Source organism: Macaca fascicularis, chromosome 3 (assembly GCF_037993035.2).
Source record: "Macaca fascicularis isolate 582-1 chromosome 3, T2T-MFA8v1.1".
NCBI classification, from domain to species: domain Eukaryota; kingdom Metazoa; phylum Chordata; class Mammalia; order Primates; family Cercopithecidae; genus Macaca; species Macaca fascicularis.
Genome location: NC_088377.1, coordinates 149,334,480 through 149,348,936, shown reverse-complemented (window position 1 = coordinate 149,348,936; position 14,457 = coordinate 149,334,480). Strand labels below are relative to the sequence as shown.

Here is a 14,457-nt window from a genome sequence, read left to right as displayed (position 1 = left end):
CAGAATGAAACAGGATTTTTACCTCAATCCTAATTTGTAAATGGGGTCACATTAAGATTTCAGTATAAAATTTGAAACTGTTTTTTCTTTTAAAAGAAAGAATGGTGATTCTAGTCTATCATATTTATGCTTTAAATTAATATGCTTGCTTACTTGTTTATTGACTCAACAACCTCATTGAGCACTGGCTACTTGCCCAGCACTGTGCTAGGCACGTGGAACAGAAAGATAAATAAATACACACAGTCCATCTCCAAGAAGTGGGAGAATGGTGAGAAACCAAGAGCGGTATTTAATGCAAGGCATAATGTCAATTACAGTGATAAAGTGTAACAAGCTAGAAAAAGAACTGTTTTCTAGGATATAGAGGTAAGTCAATACATTTGTTGCATTAAGCCTTAAATATTAAATTATTAAGTGTGCTTCTAAGTTATAATCATACAATGGCTTTAAATATAGTTTAGTAACATATACTACCAAAGCTTTAACTCCATGAAACTTGGGCTAAACTTTTAAAGGATATTCCTTATTTTGGTGTTCGAGGAAAAGTTTTTGCTGTTTTTTTTTTTGTTTGTTTGTTTGTTTTTTAAGAAATAAAATGAACACTGACCATAATGGCTAAAACTGAAAAGACTGATAGTGCTAAATGGTGGCAAGGATAGGAGCAACTGGAACTCTCATATGTTGAGTGTAGGAATTTAAATCGGTAAAACCACTTTTCGAAAATTATTTGGCATTTTCATATAAAGTTGAATATATTTCTATTCCATGACTCAGCAATCCTCCCAGGACCCAAGAGAAATAAAAATATGTTTACAAAAGACTTTTATAAGAAAGTTTATAACAGCTCCAAATTGGAAACAATCCAAATGTTCATTAACAAGAGATTGTATAAACAGAGTTTGTCATATTCATACTAATGGAATACTATTCAACAATAAAAAGAATGGACAACTCATACACATAACAATATAGATGAACCTCAAAAGTATTGTGCTGTGAGATAGCAGCCAGGCACGAAGAGAACGTACTGTGTGTCCCATTCGTATGAAGTTTTAGAACAGGCCAAACTAATGAAAGATGACAGAAATCAGAACAGAAGTTGCCTCTGTGAGTTGGCTGTGATGAACTGAGAAGAAACATGAAGGAATTTTCAGAGAGAGGAACATTCTCCACGTTGGGAGGGTGAGTGTTACATGATGTGGTAGGCAGAATAATGGCTCCCAAAGATGCCTACATCCTAATACTCCAAACCTGAGACTATGCTATCTTATATGGCAAAAAGGACTTTGCAGATGTGATAAAAGTTAAGGACTTTGCCGGGCACAGTGACTCACACCTGTAATCCCAGCACTTTGGGAGGTGGAGCTGGGGTGGATCACAAGGTCAGGAGTTCGAGACCAGCCTGGCCAATATGGTGAAACTCTGTCTCTACTAAAAATACAAAAGTTAGTCAGGCATGGTGGTGCAAGCCTGTAGTCCCAGCTACTCGGGAGGCTGAGGCAGAAGAATTGCTTGAATCCGGGAGGCAGAGTTGCAGTGAGCCGAGATCGTGCTACTGCACTGCAGCCTGGGCGACAGAGTGAGACTCTGTCTAAAAAAAAAGAAAAAAATAGTTAAGGAGTTTGAGAATGGGAGATTATCTGCATGGGTCTAATCTAACCATATGAGCCCTTAAAAGTAGAGACTTTTCCCTGGCTGTGGGCAGAGATAATGGTATCAGACAAAAAGGGAAGAAAGATATAATATTGCTGGTGTTGAAGATGCAGGAAGGGGTCATGAGTCAAGGAATGTGGGTGGTCTCTAGAAATGAGAAGAGACCAGCAAATAGATTCTCCTTCAGAACCCCCAGAAAGGAACACAGCCCTGTCAACACCTTGATTTTAGTCCAGTGAGATTCATGTCAAGCTTCTGACCTAGAGAAGTGTAAGATAATAAATTTGTGTTGTTTTAAGTTATTACATTTGTGAAGATTTGTTACAGGATCGATAGAGAACTAACACACATAGGTATATGCATCTGTCAAAACTCATCAAAAGGTACATTCAAGATCTATATATATCGCTGCATGTAAATTATACCTTGTTATGGATTGAACTGTGTTCCCCAAAAAGATACGATGAAGTTGTAATCCCCAGTACCTCAGAAAGCCTTCATTTGGAAATAGGGTCATTGCAGATATAATTAGTAAAGACGAGGTTATACTAGAGAGTGGGATAGGCCCTTAACCCAAAATGACTAATGTCCTTATAAGAAGGGGAAAGACAAAGATATACCGTGAGAATGCCATGCAGTGACAGGGGCAGAGACTCAAGTGACGCAGCTGCAAGATGAGGAATGCTAAGAAGTGATCACCAGGAACTAGAAAGAGCCAAGCAGGGATACCACTCAGTGTCTGCTGGGGGCATGGCCTTGCTGACACCTTGATTTTGGAGTTCTAGTCTCTGAAACTATAGAATAAATGTCTATTGTTTGAAGTCACCCAGTTTGTGACACTTTGTTATGGCAACCCTAGGAAATTAATATATATCTCAAAAGTCTGTTTAAATCTGGAGTAACAAAAAGAAATAAAATAGTACAGATACAGTTGAAGCCCCTTTCATAGTCCTCCCAGTAAACTTCTTCCCTCTCTCCATAGAGGTAACCAGTATCCTTAATTTCTTATCTATCATTCCATTGCTTATTTTTATACATTTACTACATATCTACGAATCAAGCATTTTTGCATGTTTTTATTTTTTCATTTATTGGAACAAAAATAGAAACTCCTCATTTCTTTCTTTTTTTTTGATAAGTGTGTGGTACAATGATTTGATATGCATACACATTATGAAATGACTACCACAGTGAAGCTAATGAACACCTCTATCACCTCACAGTTACCTTTTCTGTGTACATGTATGGTGAGAACACTTACGGGCTACTGTCTCAGCAAATTTCAAGTATACAATACAGTATAATTAACTGCAGTCACTGTGCTATACAACAGATCACAACAATTCATTCATCTTATAACTGAAGGTTTATACACCCAGCCTCTGGAAACCACCACTTTATTCTCTGTTTTTATGAATTCAACCTTTGTTTTGTTTTTGTTTTAATGTATTGGTTTGTTTTTATTTTGTTCTGCTTTTTTGAGACCAGGTCTCAGTCTGTCACCCAGGCTGGAGTGCAGTGGCATAATCTCAGCTTACTGCAACCTCCATCTCCTGGGCTCAAGCTGTCCTCCCACCTCAGCCTCCTGAGTAGGGACGACAGGCATGTGCCACCATGCCCAGCTAATTTTTAAAATGTTTTATAGAGATGGGGTCTCAAACTGGATCAGCCCAGGCCGGTCTTAAACTCCTGTGCTCAAGCAATCCACCCGCCTTGGCCTCCCAAAGTGCTGGGATTATAGGTGTGAGCCACCACACCTGGCCTGTACTGTTATTTTTTAATAGAAACCACATCACTTCATTTGTTACAGCAAATAATAAATGAGACATAATAATTCAAAAGGGCCCCAAAAAGCTTTCTCTTCCCACAAAATAACAGATTATTAAAATAAGCACCTCTACCACCCGAGCCTTTGGTTAATTTTTTCCTTTGATCCCTGTTCTCTCACCCACATCAGCATGCTGCTTCCAAAATGGAACTTTGCCTTCAACTGTTACACGAGCTAAGATGCTGGTCCATCAACTTGCCTTCATAATATAATGGAGGTCCCTAACTTAGCTGAGGCACCTGGACAAGAATTTGATTTCAACTTCATTCTAAGGCCCATGACTGGTTTCTTTAAAAAGCTGCAGGTGAATGAGGTAGAAAGGACAGAGACATGAGATGGAAACTAGAGAAGGATGAAGAGGATGACTCCCACGCACTATAGGACCACAGGCCTCTCAAGGCTGAAAACTCAAAGAGCAGTGTGACACCCACACAGCTGCGGAGAGCACATGCCTTCAGTTTCTCCTGTAACATGGGCCATGGGGCAAAAATCTGGATGGCAAATGTCACCATGATGAAGGCATACAGGGACCAGGGAAGGCATGAGGACAGGCAGACAGAAGCAACGACGGCCGTGTTCAAGGACAATGTGATGGATACAATGGCAGCATTGGTGCCACAGTGAAAGATGAGGTGGTCTAACAGCGTGAAGACTGACACAGCACAGATGGTGTCAGTGCTGACACTGTCAGGGTCTTCGACACTAGCAAACAGCCATAGACAAAAGTAATGAAGACTATAGGCTCTTCAAGTCAGCCCACCGGACATGCCCACTCTACTTCCACCCTTCACCTCTATTCAAGATCAAATAAAACATATGCAGTCAGTGAAGAAGCCAGGCCAGTCCCACAAGGCCAGTAGGAGACCAGAAACCCTTTGTCCATGTAACACCAGATAACCACAAAAACATAGACACCATGCAGCTGATGGATCACCACACTCAACTCAAATACCCCAGTCCAATATTGGTATTTCTGAGCATAGATGTTTTTCTGCAGTTCTTTCAGGTCCACATAGTTATCAAGGAAGGGCTGTCACTCACATAAGGCCTTCTGCCACTTGGCCTCCTTAGTGTTAGTTACAGGTTGGCATGATTTCTTTATGCACTGTCTACTGTCCTATTAAGGAGAGTAGATAGCAGATAAAGGGTATTAGGCTATTTATAAGGTCAGTAGACTATCAACCAGACTATCTAGTGGATTGAGGATATTTATTTTCTTTTTTTTTTTTTGCTATTATAAATATTGCATATTTATATATTCTAGAAATATTCATTAACATGAGTCAATGTTTGTTAAGAATACATACTAGTGGAATTGCCAGGTCTTAGAAGATATATATCTTCAATTTGACAAGACAGTGACACGCTGCTATCAGAAATGACTGCCCCAATTTACAACTCACAACGATAGTATAAGGGTTCCTATTGCTCCACAGCCTCTGTGACACTTGGTATTTTCAGGCATTTCATTTTTACCATCTGATAAACAAAAGCAGATTTACTGTAAAGCAAATGAGGTTTAGGCTTCAGGACCTTTCATTTGCATGGGCCCCTTCAAAGGCCCTGTAGTTAATTTTATATGGGAAATTTTGTAATCTGTTTCTTAAAACAAGATCCACAAATTGCATAATCTTCATGCTCTACTGAAGCTAGTTACAGCCCTGCTAATGATGGATGCGAAATGTATATGGTTGTACTTACTTTTCCCTGATTACTAGTGAACTTGAACATATTTTCATATGTTAATTGGCACTTCAAGATTTCTGTGAATTTTGCCTTTTGTTTATTGATTTGTAGGAGTTCTTGATATCTTCTGGATATTAATCTTTTTTAAGACTTAACTGGGCAAATACCTTGTTCAGTGTATAGCTTGTCTTCACTTTTGTTGTAGTGTCTTCCATGTTTTAATTTTAATAAAGTTGGATTTATTAACCGTTTCCTTTATGATATGCACATTTATGTGACTTGTTGAAGAAATACTTTTATTCCAGGGTTATAACAGCATACTTTTTCTTCTAAAAGTTTAAAATTTTACCTTTTCTATTTAGGCCTTTGGTCAATTGAAAAAATGTGTGTGCAATTGCTGCGAGATAGAGATCTAATTTTTTTTCATTCCACATGGATAGCCATTTGTCTCAGCACCATTTATTGAATAGTCCATCTTTTCTCTAATGCCATGTAATCTCTATTATATATCAAGTTTCAATACATGTTTCTAGGCCTTCTGTCCTGTTCCATTGGTATGTTTATTTCCCACAGCACGAACATGTAACTGCCATAGTTACTATAGCTTGATAATAAGTCTTTATATCTGCAAAATAAGTTTCCCCATTTTTTCTTCTTCAAAGTTGTCAACAAATGTTGCATGTTCTCACTAATAGGTGGGAGCCAAAAACGCGGATCTCATGGAGAGAGAAAGTAGAATGATGGCTACCCACAGGCTGGGAAAAGTAGCAGGGAGGGGGGATGGAGAGCTGTTGATTAATGAGTACAAAGTACAGTTAGATAGAATGAGTAAGTTCTAGTGCTTGATAACACGGTAGGGTGGCTATAGTTAACAATAAATTATTGTATAGTTCAAAATAGCTAGAAGAGAAAATTTGGAATGTTCCCAACACAGAAATGATAAATGTTTGAGGTGATAGATATCATTATTACCCTGATTTGATCATCACACATTGTATGCATATACCAAAATATCACATATACCCCACCAATATGTACAACTATTATGCATCAATTTCAAAAATTGTCTTGACTTTTCTTGGCCCTTTGTGCTTCCATACAAGTTTTAGGACAAGTCTGTCCAGTTCTATGAAAAAAAAAAAGAAAGAAAAGTTTTTTCATTGTAATAGCATTTATGTAATATATTAATTTGAAGAAAAATCTATATGATATTGAACTTTCACATTCATGAAGATTTATGGCTTTATATTTTTCTTAGGTTTTGTTTTTGTCCTTTACAATGTTTTGTAATTCTCTCTATAAAGTTCATCATTATGTATCTTTAGATAAGATTTACTCCAGCCAGGCACAGTGGCTTGTGCCTGTAATCCCAGCACTTTGGGAGGTCCAGGTAGCAGGATAGCTTGAGGCCAGGAGTTGGAGACCAGTCTAGACAACACAGAAAGAACCCTTCTGTATAAAATAAAATTAAAATTAAAAAATTTACTCCTGTAATCCCAGCACTTTGGGAGGCCGAGGCGGGCAGATCACGAGGTCAAGAGCTCGAGACCAGCCTGACCAACATGGTGAAATCCTGTCTCTACTAAAAATACAAAAATTAGCTGGGTGTGGTGGTGCGCACCTGTAATCCCAGCTACTCAGGAGGCTGAGGCAGGAGAATCGCTTGAACCCAGGAGGCAGAGGTTGCAGTGAGCTGAGACAGCACCACTGCACCCCAGCCTGGGCGACAGAGTGAGATTCCATCTCAAAACAAATAAATAAATAAAATTAGCCAGGTGTGGTGGCATGTGCCTGTAGTCCAAGCTACTTGGGAGGCTGAGGCAGGAGGATCACTTGAGCCCAGGAGTTCAAGGTTTCAGGGAGCTATGATTGAGCCACTATATTCCAGCCTCAGTAACAGAGCCAGACCTTGTCTCTTAAAAATAAAAAACAAAAAGAATTTATTTCTACTTATCTTTGTAGTTTTTGTTGCTATTACCAATGATATCTTTCTTTTTATTACATTTATCACATGGTTATTATTAGTATATAGGAAGGCTATATACTATGTAATATATATATAATGTAATAATTTACCTTTGTTCAGCTTGTATCCATCAATCTTGCAAAACTCTCTTATTTGTTGTAAAATTAATCATTTTTATGCTGATCAATAATTCTGAGTCTCTACCTTTAAGTGCAATATTTTCCAGTTCTTTCATCAGCCAAACCTAAATACAAAATTTAATCAGTGTATAGTGGTTCTGAATAAGTGTGCTGTACATCTGTTAAAATAATAAAAAGCAGTATTATACAGTAGTTAAAGACATGACAAAGTTAGGCTTTCTGGATTCTAGCTGGCTTCAATAAAAGCCAATAAAAATAAAAACTTGAGATTTCACCACAAATGAAATCTCAATCTATTCATTTGTAAAGTAGGAACAAAAATACTAAGCTATCTATGGTTTTTATGAGGATTAAATGGGATAAACCCAATAAAATACATTGCAAAGTTCCTAGCCCATAGTAAACACTAATTACAGTTAGCTAATATTGATAAAAGCATGATAAGTGGCACCACAGCTCATTTAATTATGCAGTTAGCACAGGTGTGAGCCAGATTTGAAAACACAGGTTAGATTAATTTCTAACAAACGCTAGTGACCTGTCCACATTCTTTTGGAATTGTCTTATATCAAACATATTTCATTGCTTGAGCTGTCATTGAACCACTATTTATTGAGTCATCGTTCTGTGTTAGATTCATTCTAGGTACTGCGCATACAGTAGTGAATTCACCAAAGTCCTTGCATGCGTGGGGCTTTTATTCTAATGAGAAAGCCAAACATTAGCCAAGTAAATAATTGTGTATTTTAAAATTATGATGCTATGTTTTAAAAAGTACATGCAAATTAATCAAGGGACTGAAAAAATACTCTGAGAGAATACCACAAGAGGGGCTAATTAAGATTAGGAAGTCAAAGTGGTTCTCTTTGAGAAAGTGATGTTGAAGCTAAGCAACAGTCAAACTGAGAGGGAGAGAGAAGCGCATTTAAGCAGAGGAAATGATGTCTGCAAAGATTGGGCAAATTTGCGACTACAAGAGGCCACCATGGTGGGAGTGGAGAAAACAAAAGTAAGAGCAAGGTCGGATGAGGTTGGAGAGTTGTGCAGGAGGAGATCATGCAAAGACTTTGGAAGCCTGTTTTCCTCCATATAATCATCAGCCCCACAAAGAGGACTAGTGTGAAAAGATCATTCTGATTAATGAGTGGTAAAGAGATAGGGAGGGCTGCGAGAGGAAGCAAGAAATGCAGCAAAAGGTAAGAATTAAGATAAAGAAAAGTGATGGCTTTGGGATGTATTTTGGAGGCATACTCAATAGGGCTTAAGGATGGAATGGCTGCGGGTGGGGAGAAGGTCTGCAAGAGGAAGTGTCAGAGATGGTTCCCAGGTCTCTGATGTGAGTAAAGGGGAATATTCTTTACTGAAATGGGGAAGACTAGAGATGGAGCACATTTGGGAGGAAAGATCAAGAGGTCTTAATCTCAGTATGTGTTGTGTTTGAGATGCCTACGAGGCATCCAAGCAAAGATGTGGAGTAGGCAGTTAAATACGTGGACCTAGAGGGCTGGGGTTAGAAATCTGAATGTTGCTGGGAGCCATGGACTCTTATTTAGGGTAAGAGGGTAGCAAGAGAGGAGAAGGAAATTCAGAACAGAATCTTAGGAAATGCCAAAGAAAGAGTTAGAGGAGAAATTGGCAAAAAGGATGAGGTGAAAAACAAGTGTGTTAAAACATTTTTTTAGCATTTTAAGAAAAGAAGATTTTAGCCTGGCATGATGGCTGAGGCCTGTAATTCCGGCTACTCAGGAGATTAAAGCAGGAGAATCACTTCAGGCCATGAGTTTGAGACCAGCCTGGGCAACACAGCAATACTCATCTCTAAAATGAATTAATTAGTTAAATAATTTTTTAAATAAGAAGAGGAGTTCATGAAAGAGTAGTCAGCAGGGCCAAATACTTTTAAGTAAGATGAGAGTTGGAAGTATTCATTGTGTTTAGCAACATAGGGTGTATTGCTCTTAGGAAGAGCTGTAGTGGGGGCAGAAATTGGAATGCAAATATGGCCTGTGGCTGGGAGTTGGGTGAGTGTTCCTAATGAGGGCCTTTATCCTACCAGGAGTTAACCTATACACCACACTTTTGTAGCCCATGACAGATTGCATGGAGTCATCCAGACAAAGAACACCACCACTAAGCTCTCATCGAAACAGGTTGGTAAAATGTCAAGGAGATAACCCTTGAGAAGATTCTTTTTTTTTTTTTTTTTTTAAGTCCACGTGTGCATCACTGTGCAAATCTCTGCAAACCAATGAAATTACATACACACAAGTGCAATGGGTGGTTTAATCTCACAAGGAACTTGAGGAAGCAATTTTCATCATCACTTCTGCTGATCAAAGTCTCAAAGGTCAAGACCACATTGCAGTCTTTTCATTGTTGTAAAAGTTAATGAAAGTTAATTATTAAAGCTGACAGAAAGGTAACTTGTCCTCTGTCTTACATAACCTATATATAGACATCCCTATGCATATGGATGCACGCAGAGCCTGTAGACCTGAGTGGATGGACACTGCCTCTTAGAACTAGAACTTTATCTTGAAAATATATCACTGTTGCTGAAGCTCCTCACTGAGTAGGTGTCAGGTAGGAACCAAATTTATGATTGTTATATTCAAACCGGTTTTCTGTTCCTTGAGAATGGTATTTTTTCTGATCAAGCCTATTTAGGAGTTATTATGTTCTTGAGTTTATTCCATGTGTGTGAATATTTTGAATGAATCCACTAATAAGCTATGCATGTATGTCTGGAGCGCTAGCAATGTGGAATAAATATTTAAGTAGACTTTAATTTAACAAGTAAATGGTTGTAAGCATCATTAAGTTTTAAACAGTCTTTTCAAAGATATTAGTGTTCTTGTTTTAATTATTCAGATAATTCCTTTAATTCTCCACTCAAATCTGACTTTATAGATAGATTATCTGCTCTGAGGGTTGGGGGGAAAAAAAGCAAGCTTTAAGGAAATAGTTTCTCCAGGAGACAGAATCACCTACTAGAAAGGATTCAGAAAGGCCATCTGGTCCCAGCCAGGCATAGGAGCATGTACCTATAGTCCTAGCTACTCAAGAGGCTAAGGCAGGAGAATAGCTTAGCCCAAGAGTTCGAGGTTAGCGTAGGCAACATGGCAACACCTTGTCTCTTAAAAAAAAAAAAAAAAAAAAGGGTGGGGGGACATCTGTTCTAGAAGTGAGAAATTTATCTAGATATCCTAGAAAGTCCAAGACTAAGGGAAACAGGGAGAGAAGAAAAGGCAACGAGAGTAAGGATAGAGAATGGAAAGAGAAGAGAGATGGGGAGAAAATGGTTACTGGAAAGTAGCAGAGTGCCCTATGCCACAAGTAGTATAATATAATATAATATAATATAATATACTTAGTAATATATGGGTACTTATCCCATACATTACTAACTCTACCAAGGTAAAATCTATTTTATTCTTTAAAATGTCAGGAAAAGATTATACAACTTTCTTTACATATGCAAGTGAGGAACAATTTATCAAATTATTGGACTAAATAATTCTCTTTTCTGAAGAAAGTCATTTGGAAAAATTGTGTCATGAAATTTTACTGCATAAACATCATTCCTTTTTTTCTTTTTCTGAGACGGATTCTCACTCTGTCACCCAGGCTGGAGTGCAGTGGCACAATCTCTGCTCACTGCAACCTCCGCCTCCCAGGTTCAAGTAATTCTCCTGCCTCAGCCTCCCAAGTAGCTGATACTACAGGCACACTCCACTGTGCCTGGCTGAATTTTTTTTTTTTTTTTTTTTTTTTTGTATTTTTAGTAGAGACAGGGTTTCGCCATGTTGGCCAGGCTGATCTCGAACTCCTGACCTCAGGTGATCCGCCCACCTCAGTCTCCCAAAGTGCTGGGATTACAGGCACGTGCCACCCCGTCTGACCAAGGATTATTCCTAATGAAAAATTAGGAAGCAACTAATTTGATTTCAGAAACAAGTAAAATGTGGTAACACAATACATACTTTGCCTTCTCCCTCTGGATAAGGGAATAAGTAAGTATATAAAGAAATGAACAAATGTTTAATACCTCCTAAACAGCTCATATTAGACTAAGAAACAAAATCGTTCAGAAAATGAGAATGAACATTTTTCAATTACAAGAATAAATATGTAATAACACATTCTAGCTCTTCTCTACAATAAAGGTCTTGATTCTCCAAGGAGAAACAAAGAGCCTCCTCTAGCCTCTGTGACACTTTGTTGAGAAGCAAGGGGGAGAATAAAGCAAGTCACCTCAAGGAGATTGGGCCCCAGGCCACCAGGCTCATGTTTTGTATTGTGGATATTGAGTATAGGAGTGTGAGGCTTTCGTGCTCAAAAGCAAGGACCTTGAAGGTGCCTCACCTTGTTCTTTTGCCTTGTCTCTCTTGGGGATAGGGGCTATGCCCCCTGACATTCAATATGTAGCAGAGAAGAACATGTAGTGGAGACAGTCAGTTATTCACAAGATGTGGCTTCTCATCCTGGCTCTGGAAAGTTGAGAAAGTCATTTATCTTCTCTCATCTCAATTTCTTCAACTGTAAATTAGCGATAATACAGACTATCTTCTCTGCCTCCATCACACAGTAACACTCAAGGAAGAAAAGTGAAAGTGCTCAGAAAATATCAACGCCTTATAGAAATGGCCAGGGATTCTCTTTTGCCTTCTGTGAGCCTCCTGGGTGTGAAACCCCTTGCTATGGTGCATCCCAGCATTTCTCTAATGGTTTAGCCTATGGGCCAACAAAGCCTTCTGTTTCAGTGTTTGGAATTCTCACTATTCTTTGACATGATTTGCTTACTCCCCACTGCTTTGTCATCACCCTTGCCAAACCTATCTGTTCTTTAAAGTCTAACCCAAGACTCAGAGTTCCTTCACAAAACCTTTCCTAACTCCAACCCACATTTACATCCCTTCTTCCAATTTATTATCTGCACCAATTATTGTGGGCACGTCTCCTGTATATGTGAACTTTGGTGTTTAGGACTACATCATTTATATATCTTTTGCTAATAGTTCAGTTTATTTCAACAAACTTTCTTGTATACTTACTGTGTCATAGGACCTATGCAAAAGGGGAAAAAATGGTTAAGATTTGGGCCTTGCCCTTGAAAAACTCAGTCTTAAAGGGAAGAGAAACATAAACAAATAATGACCATACTGTATGACATGGAATAGACACATATACAAGGTACTTACAAGAACGAAATGATTAACTCTATCCAGGGATTCCATGAAGGCTTTACATCATTTTCTTACCTTCTACAACTGTGTTGGGAACTGAGTTCCTGACAAATAATAGGCTAATACATGTTTGTTGAAGGAATGAAGAAATGAATCAATGGTCAGCTGAGTTGTTTTGTTTTGTTTTTAGAGACAGGGTCTCTTTATATTGGCCAGGCTGGTCTTGAACTCCTGGCCTCAAGCAGTCTTCCCACCTCAGCCTCCCAACGTGCCAAGATTACAGGCATGAGCCACTGCACCCAGCTGTGCTGAGTATTTTTAAGAATGAATTGGAATCTACCAGGTATTAGAGAAGAAGAACACAAAGGACGTCATGTGTACAAAGACACGGAACTGTTAAATATTATAGTGTGTTAGGAACCTGCTGCAATTGTTAAGGAGGAGTGAAGAAGCTTGTGAGATAGACCAGAGCCAAAACATGAAGGGCCTTGTATGCCATTCTAGGAAGCTCAGATAGATAGATTATTTTAAAACTATGTTAAAACAAACTGGGATAAAAATTGAAAACTGCTACTTCTAAAGATAAGCTCAGAGTAAACATAAAGTCATAGAAAAGTTGGCAGCACTAGCATTTTCCAACAGGTTCCAGCTGACTTTTGTCATGTGGACCAGTTGTAAATTCAGTCTAAACAGTCAATATTAAACTCACTCCTGAGACTGCTACCTATGAACATAAGGCTAAGAAGTCTCCCTTTGTATACCCGGCTTTCAGTTTTGAGAACAGTCCTAGAAGGAAAATAATGGTCTCCTTTTGCTATTAGAAAATTGAAGGCTTGGACCAGGTGCTCATACCTATAATCCCAGCATTTTGGGAGGCCAAGGCAGGCAGATCACTTGAGGCCAGGAATTCGAGACCAGCCTGGCCAACATGGCAAAACTCCATCTCTACTAAAAATACAAAAAATTATCTGGGTGTGGTAACGGGTGCCTGTAGTCCCAGCTACTCGGGAGGCTGAAGCTGGAGAATCACTTGAACTCGGGAGGCGGAGGTTGTAGTGAGCCGAAACCGCGCCACTGCACTCCAGCCTCCAGCCTGGGTTACAGAGCAAGACTCTGTCTCAAAGAAAAAAAAAAGAGAGAAAGAAAGAGAAGAAAAGAAAAATTGATGGCTTGAATCACTGGCTCATAGCAAACATAGTTAAGATATGGCAAGGCAAGGATTTGAAACCTGGTCTGCTTAGTTACCAAAGTCTGACTCTTTTCGGTTGTACCTCCTAATTAAATTAGGTTTGACTTCCTTCTTCAGCATCTTGGGCAATGTAGTAATAGAATTGATGAAAAATAATAGTAACAGTTATTGCTCACTTCAGCCTCTGACCCCTCCTGAGCTCTCTTAACCAACCTCATTGCTGAGACCCCTTCCCTCCAATCACCACTCTGGCCCTCTCCCATTCTGATGCCATCATCTCCGTGTTTCCATCCAGTCTTGTACTAACCAGAATGTGGAGCTTCTTGTGCACTTGATTTCTGATTCCTCTGGCTGCTGATGGAGATCCCTCTGAAGGTGTTCACTGGAGCAATTATTCTGCTTGTTCTCCTGTCTCTCACCCGTTCCCCCAAGTACAGTTATCAGGACACTGCTGTATTTCCCATTGTCCAAGGACTAATTCACGAAACAAGGCTGGCTTACCTCTGGTTTTGCACTGACTGGCTCAGAGATATTTTGAGATCCCTGAGGTGAGTCGTGTTTTCAGCAGATTTCAGGCACAGTATGGGATTTTCAGTGATGTCTCCATGAAGGCCTTCCTCAGCTTGAACAGCTAGGGAGGGGCGATGCTACTAGGAGCTGCCTTGTCCAAGAGTGGAGGCATCTAATGTGACTGCGGAGGGGCTGGGAAGTGTTCTGCACCCTTGCTTGTCTGCTGATTTCAAATGACCGCTAATTAAAGGCAAATCCTAGCACTGCTCATCAGCATCTTGGTTCAAATTAGCTGT

The 14,457-nt window shown here is 39.2% G+C and overlaps 1 pseudogene; it reads right to left on the bottom strand.

Moving 5' to 3' along the window:
• Window positions 1-609: 609 nt before the first annotated feature.
• On the bottom strand, window positions 610-5,385 carry LOC102138116 (phosphatidylinositol N-acetylglucosaminyltransferase subunit C-like; annotated as a pseudogene).
• Between the last annotated feature and the right edge of the window lie 9,072 nt (window positions 5,386-14,457).